A 21,086-nucleotide genomic window follows, 5' to 3' on the forward strand; every position below is an offset into this window, starting at 1 on the left:
ATGTGTTTGAAAAATTAATGTTTATGATATAATTTCCCAATGTCATCACCTCAAATTTTGTGATCCAATGGTCACTGACCTGACACAGCGACATGATCTTTCCAAGATAGTCATCTGGTGAGATAATTGTGCCCAAAATAATAGGTTCAAGATATTCCTTTACTACAGATTTGTCAGGAAATTCAGATGGATTTACAATAGTAATCTCCGATTCTCCATATTCCTAAAGAAATAATGTGGAAAATTAGATGGGATCATACAATTGTAGGTGATCTGCAGAACCCGGCAGTGACCAGTGACCAGCGTGCTAGAGTGGTGTGGATCCGCTCCGAACACCATCTGGCCACCGCTGCACACAGCACATTGTTAGTGATGCCAGTTGTTGGGACTTCCACCGATCTGACATTGATGACCAGTGCTGGAATTAGGTCATTAATGTTACAGTAGCAGAAAACCACTTCAACTGCAAATACTGAACAAAAAATGTCAACATCTCAAAATCAAAGTCCAATTTTACTGATTTTGTTTCCCCCAGAAATAATGAAACACCCTGATAGTTAGTTTTGGGGTATGGCACAACAAATCAGAGTGGCCCACAATACAGCGCAGAGTGGTTACATATAAGGCATTACTGCTTCATGGAAGCCATAGACAGAAAGTACCTTAATCAGCTTTGGAGAGGACAGCACAGCCTTGTATGGGACTGTAGAGGACGTCATTATGACAGATGCATTGTATTCCTGCTCCAGTCTTTGGTTAAACACCTCCATGTGTAAAAGCCCCAGGAAGCCCAACCTGTGCAGGACATGAACGTTAGTTATAATTTATAGAGAGGCAAGTATACCGAAAGTGTTAATAAAATGAGCAACTACTTAGTGCTCGATAGGTATCCACCACTCTAATAGAAATTGGTCTGGAAAGTACCAGTAACGCGGTGTCCATCATAATAGAGAAACACCACGCTATTTGCACTGCCTACTATACACAAGGCAGGTCGTAGACTGAACTACAAACCAGTTCAAGACCAGATCATTTCTGATCATCACCAGGCATTTTTTTTTTTTCCGTACATGGGATTTTAAGATCTCTAAAAATGTCTCAGGTTCAGTCATCCAAATAACGTTTGCCTCCATTTTGTCAGTATTGAATTCCCCTGTAACTGGGGCTTATATGCCAGGCACAGTTACAGGGAAATTCAGTAATAACAAAACATGACAAAATTCAACTTCCTGAAAACTGCTGAATCAATCTGGGGCTAACCTAGCAACACATGCTGCCAGCAACCGGTACTCACATGATCACCGCCATTGCTTCCTAAACTATACGCACAGCACTTGTTTAGGAAACAATCAGGAAGGCAGAGGTGGTAATAAACCATTTCTGACTTCTCTATGGGAAGTCCAGCAGGCTCATGTGTACATGTACATGTGTATTGATGAGGATATGAGGATTCAGATCTACACAATACTGTACCGGTGACAATCCTGGCTATGGAAATGCAGGATAATATGTCACAAACATATCTGGATAAGCTGGAGGTTTGGGCCGAGAAGGGACAAATGTGAATTAACAATGAAAAATACATTTTCACTAGTCAGACTCCATATGGAACATGGTGCACAGATTTGGCCACCAGTGTGCAAGAAAGGCAAAGCCGAGGTCTAGCAAGTTCAAGGTGGGAGATTAAAGCAAAGATGGAATAGGTGGACTGCAATACAAGGAAAGAGTAATACAATTAATTAGTTAAAATTATTAGTTATTATGATTAAATTATTAGTTAAAAAAAATTGCTAAGGAGTGACATACTGTAATATATTCAGTACCGTATCTATAACAAAAGGGCCAAGACCAGGATTCTTTACTGTAAGAGCGTGAGACTGTGCAACTCTCTGCTGAATTCACTAGGGGACTAGATACCATTCGTGAGTGTAATAAATAAGTGGTTAACACATTACCAAGATGAATTGTTGACCTAGTGGTTTGCTCTGCCAAAAATTGGACTTTACCTTGTAATGTGTTTTTGCTTTCCTCCTGATCATTGTTACAAAAGAATTTTCTGAGCTGAAGATGTTTTTTTTCAGCCTTACACACTAAATCAATAATTAAACTTGCACAAATGACCCCTTTTCAGAAATTAAAGTTATTGAAATGTCTATCTAATGCTCAATTAATCGGTCCGTAGGTGATAACTGTGCCCTTATGATCACTGTAGGACACATTAATGCCCGCACGGTATATTTTCATCATAAGTATAGGAAATGACTGAAATAAAATATATAGTGATATAAAATAATTCAGATAATGGCAGTAGAAGACGCACCTCCAGCCAGCACCCAGAGCTGCACTGCTGTCCCGACTAACAGACACTTGAATCGTTCAAGGTCAGCTTTTCCAGCGCACTCTTCATATTGCTGTATTCGGATTGGTCAACTGGAAACATTCCTGGAACAGAAAGTTAAAAGAAACCATTAGGGTATGTTCACACAATATTCTGAAGTGGATTCTGCTCCAAAAACCACATTTAGGGTATGTTCACACTGAGTTTTTTGACTGCTTCAGAAAACGAAGGGGCCGATTCATCCAGCAGTTTACGTCCGTTTTCTAGTGTAAAATTGCTTAAAATTTTGTGTTTTTTTTTTTTGCCCGTCTGGGAACACTTTGCCAAGTTTTTGAACGGTGGTCAGAACTCAACTGGGAGTGGGTATGGCCACTCAATAAATGCACATAAAAAAATCCACATTAAAATACTGTGTGTGAACTTACCCCAAGGGTGTGCGCACATGGCGTCTTTTTCAAGTGGATTCCTTCCAGGCTGCTTTTTCAGCCTGGAATCTGCCAGATAAAGCGCCCCATAATATGAACATAATGCACAGCAATGTCAAAGCAACATTGCTGTGCACATCTTCTGTCTTATGTCTTTTAACCACTTTAGGATTCGGAAACTGAAGTGGTTAAAATAAGGAACAGGTTCATTCTTTGAGTGTCTTCCGCTAGGAAGCCGCCTGCTCTCTATAGTTACCAGCGTAAAGTGAAAGCCGCTGCAAAGCCGCCGGAGAAGACACCTCAGGAAAACGACCGTTGCGGTCTTCCTCAAGCGGCCTTGTCTGGGAAATCTCAGTGGCGGAACCGAAATCTAAGAGACGCCGTGTGCACATATCTTAAAATGGTTTTCCAAAAACTCAGGAAGCAGCAGGGAATGGGTTCAATTCAAAATCCCTATTCTCAACTCTTTGTTCCCCCCATGGCTCCATCACTATTGCTCCGGTAGTCCGCACTGGTCTCCGCTTACTTCCTGCAGGCTTTCCGTACATCATTCATGTGACTAAGGTACTGACTAGTGTTGAGCGAGTATGTTCTGTCCGAGTATGCTCGGGCCGAGCTCCGAGTATTTATAGCTGCTCGGTGATATGGTTGAAACAGTTTTATTACATGTGAGGAATGTGTAAGAAATAGACATTCCTCTCATGTAATAAAACTGTCAAACAGTTGCAAATCATGCACACGGGAGCGATTCAACCATATCACCGAGCAGCTGAAAATACTCGGAGCTCGGCCCGAGCATACTCGCCGAAAGGGTTAATAGAACATACTCGCTCAACACTAGTACTGACCTCAGCAGTGAAGCCGACATCTCCAGCACATGACCTTTAAGGCACCCAATTATCTTAGAGAGTAACCCTCTTTTAATTGTTATTTCATAAATCAAGAGTACACATGAAATTAAACAACTTTGTAATATATCTTATGAAAGACATTTTCTTCATTCTCTGCCAAAATTTATCATTCACTATGAAATTCTGAGGTAAAATCTGTATTCAGTGAAGACACTTTCCCATTACTGAGATAGGAGATGGCAGCTGCTACGGATACAATTCTATGTGGGCAGGAAGAGGGAGGAGCTAGAGACAGCTCCTCCCCCTTATCAGTAGCAGCTGCCATCTCCTATCTCAGTAATGGGAAAGTCTGTCTTCACTGAATACAAATTTTTACCTCAGAATTGAGACTTGATGATGACTGATCAATTTTAGTAAATAAAGAAGCAAATTTCTTTGATAAGATATATTCCAAAGTTTCCTATTTTCACGTAAACTATTGATTTATGAAATAAAAATTAAAATGACGGATACACTTTAAGTGTCCACATGAATGATATACTGGATTTGGTCACTGCCAAAAGTGAGCAGGGACCGTGAGAGCCGCGATTCTGAAAGGGCAGAGTTTGAGAAGGTCTTTTCTTTTATTTTTTTATTCCATATGTAATCATTCCTAGATTCCCATCTCTCTGCTATATATTTTTTACAAATCGCAGAAAACCCATTTGATGTTAATTGTTTGGGCTTTTCTCATGCGCCGAGCATCACTCACGAGGAAAACAAGCTTCAAAGAACAAATGAGAGGAGACAGTCCATGCATTATGTGTCACGGTGGCGTGTCATTACCAACCCCCTTGCTGCAGCGCTCCCTAAATTCCCCACAATGTAGAAAAACCTTGTCCACACGTCACGGCTCTGAGCTGACTAGTCCTGGAGGATCGGGAGGTTCCTTCCTTACATCTCTCCTCAATTATCTCGGCTTCTGTAGAATAGGCCGAGTCTAATGGGACGAAAAATGCGGCTGCAGAATAAAGGTTCTCTGGCATTTATCTACTCTGTGATCACCGTTCCTAATCCAATCATGGAGGCGTTCCTGGCTGTTACAAGGAATTAGTAGGATTACTAAAGTGTGACAGGCGAGGGTACAGCGCCGGTGTCTGTCATGGATTCTCAATAGAGGTGGCTGGGAATGGTCGCTCTCCACTGAAATGATCAGGGGGTGCACATACTTCCCACAAGAAAGCACTTGAATTGTCAAGGTCAATCTATTCTATAGCTGTAACTTTAGCCTTAAAGGAATGGATACAGTGGGGTACATCTGGTGCCTGGGGGGCAGTGTTTGGTATACTCTGTGTCCCTCTGAAGAAGCTAAAAAAGTGAAACGCGTGTTTAGGAGAGTGGCAGGCACATAATGGGTAAGGATCTCCTCATTACTGGTACTCAGGCGCAAAATACGTAGAATTTACACTACACTAGGGATGAGCGAACCCCGTGGATGTTCGGTTTCGACCAAACTTCGGTTCGGGTACCAGAACTTGAACCCAAACCCCATAGAAGTCAATGGAGACACAAACTTTGATGCTGTAAAATGGTTGTAGTAAGGGCTAGGAGGTCTCTCACTCTTAAACGGACTTGTCAGTGTTCGGAGTTCAGCATTGAACACTAGGTGTCCGGTATGAACCCCAAACTTTACAGTTCGGGTTCGCTCATCTCTACACAACACTCGTTATACTGTTGCACTAATACATTACACGTCTAGTCCCTGTGATTGACTATATATTCATTGTTGAGGACGCTCTTGCAGATGGGTCTAATCTCTGATGTCACGCCATCTGGAGGCTGAATCTTGAACTAAGTGCTCTTGTAATACAGGTCTTAATATTACGCTAATAAAATATATACTGTATACTGTACAATAGCTTTCTGACCCCGTTACACAGTTTTTGAGCACTTGAGCTGAAGTTGTTAAAGCTCAATTGGTGTTTTGCATAGTCTGAGGGGGCTATAGGTGTAATTCTGCTGAGATTTTGACTTCGATGCGTGTTGCAGTTACATTGTCATAATACTCTGTTCCATGTACAATATTATGTAGAACAGAGTGTTGATTCTAAATGGACTGTAGATAAAACAGTATGTCCTGGAACAGTACCAATACACATGCTCTGTAACTTGCCATCCACTCTTTTGGAGTGGACGATTCCTCTTTATCAGCATTCTGTCAGCACTATAGGTCCTGGGACATCCCTTCTCTCATTACTCAGCACGTATTGCTTCCGCCATTGCTTAATGAGATGCCTGCAATTAACTGAAAGGCTGCATCTCTGTTATGCCTGCATATACAGTTTGACAGGCAGGAGCAAAGAGACAAAGGCCAAGCCCCTCTTCCGGTAATCCATATAGGGGGGTTTCTGCTGCTAGAGACAAATTACACTTAGACAGAAGGGAGACCCTACCGGCCGACACTTTTAGGCTATCTAACCCCTGAAAAGTAACTCCAACTTAATTGAACTTTATAAAGGGATTTTGCACATTATCTATCGAATGAGATCAAGTACAGGGACCATTTAATTTGTATTAGGGTTCAACTCACCTGCAAACACCATGGGTTTCGCAGGCTTAAAGCCGGGCAGAGCCACTGGCTGCTTCAGTAAATGCAGAGTGTCTCCTATTTGTGCTTCCTGTGCGTCCTTCATCCCAGCCATTAGATAACCTACTTGCCCAGCATATCTAGGAAACAATGAGAGTAATATATATTCACAATTAGTGCAGATTCATCAAATTCTACATTGAATATCGGGTACAAATCAGCCATAAAAGAAGGTAGCAACGGCTCTGAGACCCAGCACTGCATGAGTTCACTACAGCTATATACAGCTGGCACTAGAGGGCGCTCACTGGAGACAGACTTCTACTGCTGCGGGTGGGTCCAATACTAGCTGTACATAATCACATGTCAACAGCTCCCCCTGGTGGTGGCTGCATGCAGCAAAAATAGTATTTCATCTAGTTACATTCATTTAAGTCAGAAATGCTGTGACATTAGTCAGCACTGAATTTTGGATGTAAAACTATTTTGGATCTATCAACATATATGTTATAACTTCCCAGAGCCTAAATACCACATCAGAGAGCTCTGCTAATCGCACTGTAACCAGCTGAGAACCATCATACGGCCACAACAGATTTGTATTGAATGGCAATAAAAACACAAAATTGTATTTTAATTTGCAGAACTTTCCATAACACAATATTGGCATTTTATTTGCGTTATTAACAGATTCCCCTTTCAGCTCTGCTCTCTCCTGGGCACCAAACATCCATGTATATTCATAGAAAGCAGCACCGACAGGAGCATCAGTACTGCATGCAGGATTAGAGCGCCATCTAGTGGCACTATAAGAATATTCCTAGTGTGATAAAATGTCGCTCTATTATATCCTGCACAGGGTCGCACACAATTTTAAATGCTTTGGATATCGGAAAAAATTACTTTAAAAAAATGATGGAAAAACCCTTTTAAAAAGACACAGAAAGCAATAAGGAAAAAGCACAAACAAAAGAAGTGGTGCTGAGATGGGCCGGCTGCAGTTTATGCAGATCCTTGGGTGACAAAGTGCATGTGGGATAATCTTCACTTTTACAATTGTTTTTTATCCTTGCCTTCTAAAAGCTATAAAACTTTTTTTCCCAGTAGATTCGTTGTATCTGGGCTTTTTTCCCAGTAGGTTCGTTGTATCTGGGCTTTTTTTCCAGTAGATTCGTTGTATCTGGGCTTTTTTTCCAGTAGATTCGTTGTATCTGGGCTTTTTTTCCCAGTAGATTCGTTGTATCTGGGCTTTTTTCCCAGTAGATTTGTTGTATCTGGGCTTTTTTTTTCAGTAGATTCGTTGTATCTGGGCTTTTTTCCCAGTAGATTCGTTGTATCTGGGCTTTTTTCCAGTAGATTCGTTGTATCTGGGCTTTTTTCCCAGTAGATTCGTTGTATCTGGGCTTTTTTTCCAGTAGATTCGTTGTATCTGGGCTTTTTTTTTCAGTAGATTCGTTGTATCTGGGCTTTTTTTCCAGTAGATTCGTTGTATCTGGGCTTTTTTTCCAGTAGATTCGTTGTATCTGGGCTTTTTTTCCCAGTAGATTCGTTGTATCTGGGCTTTTTTCCCAGTAGATTCGTTGTATCTGGGCTTTTTTTCCAGTAGATTCGTTGTATCTGGGCTTTTTTCCAGTAGATTCGTTGTATCTGGGCTTTTTTCCCAGTAGATTCGTTGTATCTGGGCTTTTTTTCCAGTAGATTCGTTGTATCTGGGCTTTTTTTTTCAGTAGATTCGTTGTATCTGGGCTTTTTTCCAGTAGATTCGTTGTATCTGGGCTTTTTTCCAGTAGATTCGTTGTATCTGGGCTTTTTTCCCAGTAGATTCGTTGTATCTGGGCTTTTTTCCCAGTAGATTCGTTGTATCTGGGCTTTTTTCCAGTAGATTCGTTGTATCTGGGCTTTTTTTCCAGTAGATTCGTTGTATCTGGGCTTTTTTTCCAGTAGATTCGTTGTATCTGGGCTTTTTTTCCAGTAGATTCGTTGTATCTGGGCTTTTTTCCAGTAGATTCGTTGTATCTGGGCTTTTTTTCCAGTAGATTCGTTGTATCTGGGCTTTTTTTTTCAGTAGATTCGTTGTATCTGGGCTTTTTTTTTCAGTAGATTCGTTGTATCTGGGCTTTTTTCCAGTAGATTCGTTGTATCTGGGCTTTTTTCCAGTAGATTCGTTGTATCTGGGCTTTTTTCCCAGTAGATTCGTTGTATCTGGGCTTTTTTTCCAGTAGATTCGTTGTATCTGGGCTTTTTTTCCAGTAGATTCGTTGTATCTGGGCTTTTTTCCCAGTAGATTCGTTGTATCTGGGCTTTTTTTCCAGTAGATTCGTTGTATCTGGGCTTTTTTCCCAGTAGATTCGTTGTATCTGGGCTTTTTTTCCAGTAGATTTGTTGTATCTGGGCTTTTTTTTTCAGTAGATTCGTTGTATCTGGGCTTTTTTCCAGTAGATTCGTTGTATCTGGGCTTTTTTCCCAGTAGATTCGTTGTATCTGGGCTTTTTTTCCAGTAGATTCGTTGTATCTGGGCTTTTTTTTTCAGTAGATTCGTTGTATCTGGGCTTTTTTCCAGTAGATTCGTTGTATCTGGGCTTTTTTCCAGTAGATTCGTTGTATCTGGGCTTTTTTCCCAGTAGATTCGTTGTATCTGGGCTTTTTTCCCAGTAGATTCGTTGTATCTGGGCTTTTTTCCAGTAGATTCGTTGTATCTGGGCTTTTTTTCCAGTAGATTCGTTGTATCTGGGCTTTTTTTCCAGTAGATTCGTTGTATCTGGGCTTTTTTTCCAGTAGATTCGTTGTATCTGGGCTTTTTTCCAGTAGATTCATTGTATCTGGGCTTTTTTTCCAGTAGATTCGTTGTATCTGGGCTTTTTTTTTCAGTAGATTCGTTGTATCTGGGCTTTTTTTTTCAGTAGATTCGTTGTATCTGGGCTTTTTTCCAGTAGATTCGTTGTATCTGGGCTTTTTTCCAGTAGATTCGTTGTATCTGGGCTTTTTTCCCAGTAGATTCGTTGTATCTGGGCTTTTTTTCCAGTAGATTCGTTGTATCTGGGCTTTTTTTCCAGTAGATTCGTTGTATCTGGGCTTTTTTCCCAGTAGATTCGTTGTATCTGGGCTTTTTTTCCAGTAGATTCGTTGTATCTGGGCTTTTTTCCCAGTAGATTCGTTGTATCTGGGCTTTTTTTCCAGTAGATTCGTTGTATCTGGGCTTTTTTCCCAGTAGATTCGTTGTATCTGGGCTTTTTTCCCAGTAGATTCGTTGTATCTGGGCTTTTTTTCCTGTAGATTCGTTGTATCTGGGCTTTTTTCCAGTAGATTCGTTGTATCTGGGCTTTTTTTCCAGTAGATTCGTTGTATCTGGGCTTTTTTCCAGTAGATTCGTTGTATCTGGGCTTTTTTCCAGTAGATTCGTTGTATCTGGGCTTTTTTTCAGTAGATTCGTTGTATCTGGGCTTTTCTTCCAGTAGATTCGTTGTATCTGGGCTTTTTTCCAGTAGATTCGTTGTATCTGGGCTTTTTTCCCAGTAGATTCGTTGTATCTGGGCTTTTTTCCAGTAGATTCGTTGTATCTGGGCTTTTTTTCCAGTAGATTCGTTGTATCTGGGCTTTTTTTCCAGTAGATTCGTTGTATCTGGGCTTTTTTTCCAGTAGATTCGTTGTATCTGGGCTTTTTTTCCAGTAGATTCGTTGTATCTGGGCTTTTTTCCCAGTAGATTCGTTGTATCTGGGCTTTTTTCCCAGTAGATTCGTTGTATCTGGGCTTTTTTCCAGTAGATTCGTTGTATCTGGGCTTTTTTTCCAGTAGATTCGTTGTATCTGGGCTTTTTTCCAGTAGATTCGTTGTATCTGGGCTTTTTTCCCAGTAGATTCGTTGTATCTGGGCTTTTTTTCCAGTAGATTCGTTGTATCTGGGCTTTTTTCCAGTAGATTCGTTGTATCTGGGCTTTTTTTCCAGTAGATTCGTTGTATCTGGGCTTTTTTTCCCAGTAGATTCGTTGTATCTGGGCTTTTTTTCCCAGTAGATTCGTTGTATCTGGGCTTTTTTTCCAGTAGATTCGTTGTATCTGGGCTTTTTTCCAGTAGATTCGTTGTATCTGGGCTTTTTTTCCCAGTAGATTCGTTGTATCTGGGCTTTTTTCCCAGTAGATTCGTTGTATCTGGGCTTTTTTCCCAGTAGATTCGTTGTATCTGGGCTTTTTTTCCCAGTAGATTCGTTGTATCTGGGCTTTTTTCCCAGTAGATTCGTTGTATCTGGGCTTTTTTCCAGTAGATTCGTTGTATCTGGGCTTTTTTTCCAGTAGATTCGTTGTATCTGGGCTTTTTTTGCAGTTAGAGCTGTAGTTTTTATAAATATTTTCTGATCTTTTTATTACTTTTCTTGGTGAGGCAAAGTGAACAAAATAAACTCCAGAGATTCTGCCGCTTCATCTTTTTTTTTCTTTTTCATTCCATCATCCTCTCGATAGGATTTCTAGAAGATATTTTTTTTAGTTTTAACACGAACAGATGTGGTGAAGCCAAAAATGATGTAACGGGAGAATTTAACTTTGCAGGCTCAGGTCACCGAAAACATCCAATCGCTTTACCGCTACAGTGTAGAGTAAAATGACCAATCTGATATTAATCCCAGTTATGGGACGGGCTTCATAGTTGTACAATCATGGAAGACATGGAGGCCTTCAGTAGGATCCTTTGGCTGTCAAGACAATGCCATTGCCACATAACACTCATATGACTGATGACATGACATGGCTTTATAACTGATGGGGAGCCGTACCCCTTCAAGCCCCACTGATTCTCAGAAAGAGGGGGATGCAGTCTTTGCCTGCACAGCGGCCCCCTAAGGCTATGTGCCCACGATGCAGAAATGCTCCGGTTTTTTTCCTGAACGTTTCTGTATCTCCCTGGCATGCCGATTTTACATGCGTTTTTTTCAGCCAGGGACAAGCGTTTGTCACGCGTTTTGCACATGTGATTTCGCATGCGGGTTGTCAAGCGCTTTCCAAGCGATTTTAGCATCACATGGAAAAGTGCTTGACAACTTGGTCACACTATATAAATCCATGCAACCGGCAATTAGCAGGATCCCCCAACAATTTCTTAAGCAATGAGAAAATGCAGTCCCTAATGATGTCCTCTGACAATAAGCGGATCACGGACAGCAGATGCATTGGGTTCTGCATTTCTTGGAGAATGGGATGGGGCAGCTTCTGTCTTCTCAGTGATACAATCAGGAAGGAGATGCAGCGTGAGACAATCCCTGTCTACATCTTTGATCTGATCATCAATACAGAGGGCTGATTGGTGAAGACAGAGGGAAAGGCTAATAAAATGATTAAAAAAAAACTTAGTTTTTCGGCTGGCACTTCCTCTGGGGTCAGTATGCCAACCTCATTGACTTCATAGCACTTGCCAGAGTGGGCAGACACGATTTTATTGCCTTTACACACGTCACCTCCACACAGGGCGATGCTGCTACGACGCCTCTGTAGTGATCAAACGTGGAGTCAAACAGCAGGGCTTTAAGAGGGCTGCCCTTTTCAATCTTGGGACTAAAACACAAAAATAAGACATCCTGTTAAGGGGGATAAAGGTAAGTAAACAGCGTTCAGTCCAGAGTGATGAATTCCAAAGACAAAGTTTATTCCGCCATCACATAACGTTTCGACCTGTTATAGGTCTTTATCAAGTATATACAAAGACATAGAGGGATACTGATCCCCTTTAAGGAAAATCAGTGGCCAGAACCCTTTAAATTCCCCTTAAATGGTCCAAAACTGAAACTGTGGGAACAATATAATCCACTTAGGGTTCAAACTTACAGTCAAGGGTTTGATAAAATTATCTACACCCTTGTGTCTCCAGAAAGCATAGCGTACGTTCACGTGCTGAAAATGCCGACCAGTGCTGGAGTGAGCAGAGGTCCGCAGCTTGTGACACTCCTGCTGTAGTGAAACTACAGGTCCCAGCAGACTGACGGTCTCTCATCAAGTTATGCTGGGAGCCGCAGTTTCACAAATAGTGCTAGAGGATCCTTGTCAAAAATAGGAGGCTGCCACTAGGGTTTCTCCCACAAATATGTAATCGGACGTGGAGCGGATCTGCACGTGGATGAGCCATATTCTCTATCTGTGAACATACTACTCCTTCACTCAGATTCTAAGTGGTTCTGCAGCGCATCTGTGCAGAGCAAGCTGTCAATCAAAATCCTGGCCGGGTTTACAGCCGTCGCCCCTGATATAGCGAGCGGTGCTGTGATCCAAGACTGTAGCCGCTCTGTGCACAACGATGAGTGAAGGCCGGCGGCTGCAGGGAGGAAAGAAGTTAATTTTCTCCCGGTACCTACACTATCAATAAGGCGGCCGGGCAGCATTGTAACAATATTTATCTGCAGATTAACCCTATACCTGCAGGTACATAGCATTTTCCAAGGTGACAGGTTCCCTTTAATAAAGAGAAGATGGATAGAGCCGCATTAGTCCGTACTCACGGTGGAAGCCTCCTGACAACTTCTTGAAGAACACTTTCCACATTTGTTCCAAGCTTCCCCGACATCTAATAGAAATAAACAGAGAAATGAATTTCTTAATACAGTTTAGAACGCGGCTACAACGAATCAGAAGAAATGAAACCTGTTTGAAGCTGACAAGCAATCAAGCCCCTCCGTAAGCCACACAGAACATGGCTACTTATGTCATCTGCAGGTGATTAAAGGAACCTGTCATGCTGAAATGGTATAAGATCTGTAGGGGGTGTTGTAGAGCAGAGAAGTTGATCAGACTGATAGACATATCTGTGGGAAGAGAGTCAGCAAAACTGGCATTTTATGCAGTGAAAAGTCCTGCCGTATGTACACTAGTCCAGTGGGCGGTCCTACTAAGTGATTGACAGTTCCCTGTATGACCATGCAGGCAAAGATAGCTGTCAATCACTAGTAGGACCGCCCACTGGACTCATCTGTACAAACAGCAGGATTCCACTGAATAAATTGATACAGGAAAAACATCTATCTTTGTACCGTATTAGCCAGTAGATAGAAGAGTATTTAGATTTGAGAGTCCTCAGTGGTTGATACCATCTTTTCCGTTAGCCATTAAAAGGTAACAAATTGCAGGCTTTCCAGACTACTCAGGTCTCAGGTCTGCCTGATGAAGAAGCCTGAGTCGTCTGGAAAGCTTGCAATTTGTTACCATCTTTTCAGTTAGCCATTAAAGGTATCAACCACTGAAGACTCTCAAATCTAATGAATAAATTACAATTTATACTGAATCTTCTCCCACAAACCTATATATCGTTCTGCTCAGTTTCTCATAGATAAAACCTGTACATCTGAATGGGGCTTTAATGTTGTTATTATAATCATGTAAACGCAGATCACAAAATCTTTCATATGATCATTTTTTTAACACCTAAAACCCCAATGGGTCGTTCTTAGACCTGTGTGGCTTACCAAGCCCAATTTCTAAAAGTTGTAAGAGTGCTGTAAAATAGGAAGCTGCACATTTTTGCGCAAAAATGATGCGTCACAAAAGTTTTTTGCTTTTTTTTAACTCAAAAATTGATGTAAATTCCTCACTACATTGCCCCTTTTCCAGCCACATTTTGTAGAAAAAAATAAAAAGACAAGGTACAGACAGCGGAGTTAAATTTGCCTACAGGAATGATTTTGATCTGGAGCGCATCGTACCCGGATACAGTCACTAGCGGGAACGTCAAACATCTTCTCAATTTGTTTCTCCACCCTTTCCGGATCTGCATTCTTCAAGTCTAAAAGCAAAAGTATAAATACTAATTATTTATCAAAGCTGGACAACATCTAGAAACCATATAAGAAAACTGGCTTAAAATATAGTGTGAACAAGAGTTTAGGGAGAGATGTACAACTGGCACTGGCCTATAAAAGGGATTGTGTAATCGTACAAAACTAGCAAAAATGTAAAGTGCCCGGAAAACAAGGAACGTGCAATTTACCTCTTAGTAAAAATCCTATGCTTTCTCAAGAACGGGAGGAATTTTAATTTCATATTTTTTTTTTTTATCAAATCATTTTTATTGAAAAACTCCAACTACAAATATTCCATCTTTCAAATAACATACATGACATAGTAATTCCATAGTAAAAATATGAACAAAGTATCTGAACTTCAATTCCCATAACCCACCCTAAACCCAAATCCCAACACTCCAGAGAGAACCATTTTCAGAGCAGTTCTAGAATAACGGACTATAGCATTCGTAGAAGGGGAAGAAGATAAAAAAGTGACTAACAAAGGGGTAGCAGCGTTTTAATGTTATCATTTACTGCTTGATGCCGGAGCCGGGGAGTGCACGCTGAAAACTGTTGCAGGCTGCTGTAATCACAGGACACAAGCAAACAGCATGGCATTTCCTATCAGCAGGGAGGAAGTAAAGGGCGACAGTAATGAAAGTCTCCTCCTACTCCGCTCCATATTGAAATGAATAGTGTGCATCCTACAAATGAGATGCATACAGCAAACAATTGATTTTCCATACATAGGTTTTGAGTTGACCACTGGATATACACATGTGTATCACTAATTACCAGAACTGGAAATCGAAAAAAAAGAAGAGCAAGTTTGGGGTGAATCCAGCCTTCATTACTGCACAGCCGCTCAGAGGGATCGGTACTAGGAACAGCAGGAGTGCCGGCGATGTTCACAGATTTACCTGCTGCGGGACTGAAGGAGTCTGATCGCGCTCAGCTCGAAGCTTTTTACCTTGTTTCCGATAGGAATAATTGAAAGCTGTGCTTCACAGGCCAGGAAGAAGTTTGCCACCATCTATTAGAAAATAGACAAACTTAGGATAGAAACAATATGAACATATACCCTGCTATAAGTAAGTAAAAAGCAATAGGAAATATATATAATATAGGGTACTTAGTAAACATGTTGTTTGATTAAAAAAAAAAAAAGCCATCCCACCAGCACCAAGGTGTACCCAGTCAGTTATGTGAAGCATATAATAAAATACACTTTAGTACAATATTAGTATCTTGTCCCTTTAAATCTGCTGCTACTTCTGTCACCATGGTAACTGCATTCATACTCAGCCAATAGGATTGCTCGGTTTGAATTAGAAGAAAAAAAAAAAAAAAAGTCCTATATGGTCAGTTTGTTCCATCTCATCTGAGTGTGAAGACAGACACCTGCGATCAGCGAGATTATAGGTATAAGACGTGATATAATATAACGGACGGAGCCACATCCCATCACACGCACTCAGCGACCACAACTGACCGGAATCAGCACATTTATCAGAGGAGAAGTCATTATTCCCCAACACATGATAAGTGACAACTTCTAGATCTGCTGGGAACCCACCTAATCCCTGCTAGCACCTCCCCGGACCACCGCTCCATTCATTCTCTATGCAGGAGAAAGCTGAGTACAGCGCCCCCCATAGAGAATGAACGGACCGGCGGTTGAACATTTGCACTTCGCTCACTTCTATCTATAAGTGCTGTTCTGCTGATTGGGTCATAGCGGCCAAACCCACCGATCTAAGAGTCATCACCTATCCAGAGATCAGTGAGAACTTGTTCCAACTAGACATCCCCTTTAATTGAAGAGATCACATATCTAACAGCCAATACTATTCATTCCCAATCTTCCCTGTGCCCAGTAATGCCCCTGGGTATATCGCCAATATGAGCCAATCACCAAACCCTCTGCTGACTGTTCCCCATGTTTTATAGATTTTGGATCCGTTTCTACAAGAGAAGATCTCAGCGGCCACCATGGGGATGGGTTACTCTGCCAGCGATGGAGCAGGTAGTATCCACCAGCCTGTGATATCTCACCTTCCTCCATATTCTGCTGTTACATGCGTTTCTTCAGCTTTACCCCTTCCCAACAGAACCAATTGATGTTTTTTTTCTGTTTTTTCCTTGGCTTTTTCCAAGGGCTATAACTTTTTCATGTCTGTCCACATAGTGTGAGGTCTTGTTATTTTGCAGGACGAGCGGTACTTATAAATCCCACCATTCATTTACCACATAGTACTAGAAAACGGGAAAAAAAGACCAAGTGCAGTAAAAGTGCGAGGAAAAAAAAAGCCTGACCCTGTTTATCTGGGAAGGGTTTTAACGGCGTACATAGTGTGGTAAAAATGACCTGGTAATAGGATCCTACTCCTCAGTGTGATCACAGCAAGACCAAACTTCTCCAAGAGTTTTGGCAAAAGAAAAAAACTTCATTTTTTCTGAGACCCGTAACATTTTCGTTTTTCGGGTTGATGGAGCTGTGTGGGGCTTATTTTTTGAAGGGCAAGAGGACTTTATTGATAACATTTTGGGACACATATGACATGGTCATCGCTTCTTACAGGATTTTCTGTAGTATTGTGCCGAACGAAAAAAATGCAATTTTGGCTTTTTGAATTTTTTTCTGTGTTCACTGATCGTTTGTTTTTTATATTTGGATAGATTGTATTTCTCTGAAAGAGACCATACCACAAATGTGTATATTTTTATTATCTTTATTTTTAGTGGGAGGTGAGTTGAACTTGTGGGGTTTTAATATTTTACACTTTTTTTTTTTAAATTTTCACTGCATTTGTATACATTATCTGATTGCTTGTGCTATATACAGCGATACCACAGTAATGCTCCATATAGCAAAATCACGGTCTTCTTTACAGCCCAAATGAAGCTTTATGATGACAGGCACGGAGGCTTCAGCAGACCCCCGGATGTCATAGCAGTCCATCTGCACCCTGTGATCGCGTCACAGGAGCACCGGTGGGCGCATGGAACGATGCGTCCCAATGCCGGCGCGCTGTTAATGCTGCTGTTAGAGATTGACAGCAGCACTGAACAGGTTAACAGTGGTGGGCAGATCTTCGCTCCACTCGCAGCTCTTAGAGGCAGGTCCTGGTTGTTTGTCACAGCCATTATCTGCCATGTACGGGGCGAGCTGACTCTGCTCCATACAGTCATGGCCAAAAGTTTTGAGAATGACACCAAAATTATATTTTCACATGATCTGCTGGCCTCTGGTTTTTATTAGTGTTTGTCTGATGTTTATATCACATACAGAAATATAATTGCAATCATATTATGAGTACCAATAGGTTATATTGACAGTTAGAAAGAGTTAATGCAGCAAGTCAATATTTGCAGTGTTGCCCCTTCTTCAAGACCTCTGTAATTCTCCCTGGCATGCTCTCAATCAACTTTTGGACCAAATCCTGACTGATAGCAGTCCATTCTTGCATAATCAATGCTTGCATTTTGCCAGAATTTGTTGGTTTTTGTTTGTCCACCCGTCTCTTGATGATTAACCACAAGTTCTCAATGGGATTAAGATCTGGGGAGTTTCCAGGCCATGGACCCAAAATCTCTATGTTTTGTTCCATGAGCCATTTAGTTATCACCTTTGCTTTATGGCAAAGTGCTCCATCATGCTGGAAAAGGCATTGTTGGGCGCCAAACTGCTCTTGGACGGTTGGGAGAAGTTGCTCTTGGAGGACATTCTGGTACCATTCTTTATTCATGGCAGTGTTTTTAGGCAAGACTGTGAGTGAGCCGATTCCCTTGGCTGAGAAGCAACCCCACACATGAATGGTTTCAGGATGCTTTACAGTTGGCATGAGACAAGACTGGTGGTAGCGCTCACCTCTTCTTCTCCGAATAAGCTGTTTTCCAGATGTCCCAAACAATCGAAAAGGGGATTCATCAGAGAAAATGACTTTGCCCCAGTCCTCAGCAGTCCACTCCCTGTACCTTTTGCAGAATATCAGTCGGTCCCTGATGTTTTTTCTGGAGAGAAGTGGCTTCTTTGCTGCCCTCCTTGAAACTAGCCCTTGCTCAAAGAGTCTCCGCCTCACAGTGCCTGCAGAAGCACTCACACCAGCCTGCTGCCATTCCTGAGCAAGCTCGGCACTGCTGGTAGTCCGATCCCGCAGCTGAAACAGTTTTAAGATCTGGTCCTGGCGCTTGCTTGTCTTTCTTGGGCGCCCTGGAGCCTTTTTGACAACAATGGAAGCTCTCTCCTTGAAGTTCTTGATGATGCGATAGATTGTTGACTGAGGTGCAATCTTTGTAGCTGCAATACTCTTCCCTGTTAGGCCATTTTTGTGCAGTGCAATGGTGGCTGCACGTGTTTCTTTAGAGATAACCATGGTTAACTGAAGAGAAACAATGATACCAAGAGCCAGCCTCCTTTTAAAGTGTCCAGTGATGTCATTCTTACTTAATCATGACTGATTGATCGCCAGCCCTGTCCTCATCAACACCCACACCTGTGTTAATGGATCAATCACTAAAACGATATTAGCTGCTCCTTTTAAGGCAGGACTGCTATGATGTTGAAATGTGTCTTGGGGGTTAAAGTTCATTTTCTGGGCAAATATTGACTTTGCAAGTACAGTAATTGCTGTTAAGCTGATCACTCCTTGACATTCAGGAGTATATGCAAATTGCCATTACAAAAAATGAAGCAGTAAACTTTGGAAAAATTACTATTTGTCTCATTCTCAATACTTTTGGCCATGACTGTACACCCGCTACTGACTTATACCAGACACGTACGGCAGATGTTGGTAAGGAGTTAAAGCGGTTGTCCTGCTTTGGGGCCATTTGTTTTTTTTACTTTAATGCAAGTATTTGGGGCTAAAATTGATTTCCGTTATTGAGTTTCATTAAAAATGTTGCCTTCTGTAGCATCTGCGCTGCACTGTCTATTCCTGGCTGCAAAATTAGCTAACTGAGAATCTATCAGTGAGCTCCTTCTGGCAGTCTTAAGGGAGAGTTTGTAGATCTTTCATCTGTTTTTTTTCCTGAGTGCCTTTTAACTGATCTATGCCCAAAGAAAACATGAAACTTGAATGTGCAGGGAAGCAATAAGTCTGTAATAACCAGTGAAAAATGAAATCTAAATGTAAAAAATTACTTTTAGTAGTAAATACATGGACATAAGAAAATACACACTGCTCAAAAAACTAAAGGGAACACTTAAACAACAGAATATAACTCCAAGTAAATCAAACTTCTGTGAAATCAAACTGTCCACTTAGGAAACAACACTGATTGACAATCAATTTCACATGCTGTTGTGCAAATGGAATAGACAATAGATGGAAATTATTGGCAATTATCAAGACACCCTCAATAAAGGAGTGGTTCTGCAGGTGGGGACCACAGACCACATCTCAGTACCAGTGCTTTCTGGCTGATGTTTTGGTCACTTTTGAATGGTGGTTGTGCTTTCACACTCGTGGTAGCATGAGAAGGACTCTACAACCCACAGAAGTTGCTCAGGTAGTGCAGCTCATCCAGGATGGCACATCAATGCGAGCTGTGGCAAGGAGGTTTGCTGTGTCTGTCAGCGTAGTGTCCAGAGGCTGGAGGCGCTACCAGGAGACAGGCCAGTACACCAGGAGACGTGGAGGGGGCCGTAGGATGGCAACAACCCAGCAGCAGGACCGCTACCCCCGCCTTTGTACAAGGAGGAACAGGAGGAGCACTGCCAGAGCCCTGCAAAATGACCTTCAGCAGGCCACAAATGAGCATATGTCTGCACAAATGGTTAGAAACCGACTCCATGAGGGTGGTATGAGGGCCCGACGTCCACACATGGGGGTTGTGCTCACAATCCAACACCGTGCAGGACGTTTGGCATTTGCCACAGAACACCAGGATTGGCAAAGTCGACCACTGGCTCCCTGTGCTCTTCACAGATGAAAGCAGGGTCACACTGAGCACATGTGACAGACGTGACAGAGTCTGGAGACGCCGTGGAGAACGATCTGCTGCCTGCAACATCCTTCAGCATGACCGGTTTGGCAGTGGGTCACTAATAGTGTGGGGTGGCATTTCTTTGGAGGGCTGCAAAGCCCTCCATGTGCTCGCCAGAGGTAGCCTGACTGCCATTAGGTACAGAGATGAGATCCTCAGACCCCTTGTGAGACCATATGCTGGAGCGGTTGGCACTGGGTTCATCCTAATGCAGAACAATGCCAGACCTCATGTGGCTGGAGTGTGTCAGCCTCATTTTGACTTGTTTTAAGTACATTACATCAAAGTTGGATCAGCCTGTAGTGTGTTTTTCCAATTTAATTTTGGGGGTGACTCCAAATCCAGGCCTCCATTGGTTAATAAATTTTATTTCCATTGATGATTTTGTATGAACATTTGCTAAAGAAGAACTGCGCCCAGCGGAGCCAAGCTGAAGGAAGAGAATGGACTTGATCTGACTTCAGACATTTTTTCAAGTTTCCCCCCAGGAGGGGGCCAGTTCACTTTTTAGCTGGGTTAAAATACACTGCTCAAAAAAATAAAGGGAACACTCAAATAACACATCCTAGATCTGAATGAATGAAATATTTGTAAGGTGCCCCAGCGAGGTAGTCGTGGGCGAGCTGTAGCCCCCTCTCGCTATGGCACCCTACAGACAATACGTGTCCTCTCTCTGAAGCGTGGCTGTGTATGTAGTGCTCTTCACTTACTTCACGCCATCCGATCGCGGCTGTCTCCAGGCAATTTTCTTCTGGGACCAGGGCAGCAATAATTTCAGAGGACACGAGGATCTTAACCAGAACTTGGACTTTACTTCGGGAAGAGGAATATTTACAGTATTTACAGTCAGATATAATGGATAAGGCCCGACAGGCAATCATCTCCCTCACAGGCGCTGTTAACTGCTTCAGCCCTGGTTCCCTCTTTAGGCGGAGCATCTCTGTGGCTATAATTCCTGGCCCTAGAGACTCCTCTGTATTAACAGTGAACGGATCCGATATCTCTCCCCACGTCTTGGCTTGGAGTACTGTTTAGCTTCCTCTGCTGCCTGCAGACCAGAAGTGCCCCGTGTCCTCACTACGCTTTGGTGAGTTTCTACGGCGAGCGAACAGGACTCGTGCTCATGCGTGGGGAGAACTGCGCACTGGGATCTCACTGT

At 42.2% G+C, this 21,086-nt stretch overlaps 1 pseudogene; it reads right to left on the bottom strand.

Moving 5' to 3' along the window:
- LOC141217719 (translation factor GUF1, mitochondrial-like) overlaps nucleotides 1–21,086 on the bottom strand; it is a 75,020-nt pseudogene that overhangs the window by 1,598 nt on the left and 52,336 nt on the right.

Source organism: Phyllobates terribilis, unplaced genomic scaffold (genome assembly GCF_046119375.1).
Source record: "Phyllobates terribilis strain yellow unplaced genomic scaffold, ASM4611937v1 Scaffold_247__1_contigs__length_2908721, whole genome shotgun sequence".
Taxonomy (NCBI): Eukaryota; Metazoa; Chordata; class Amphibia; order Anura; family Dendrobatidae; genus Phyllobates; species Phyllobates terribilis.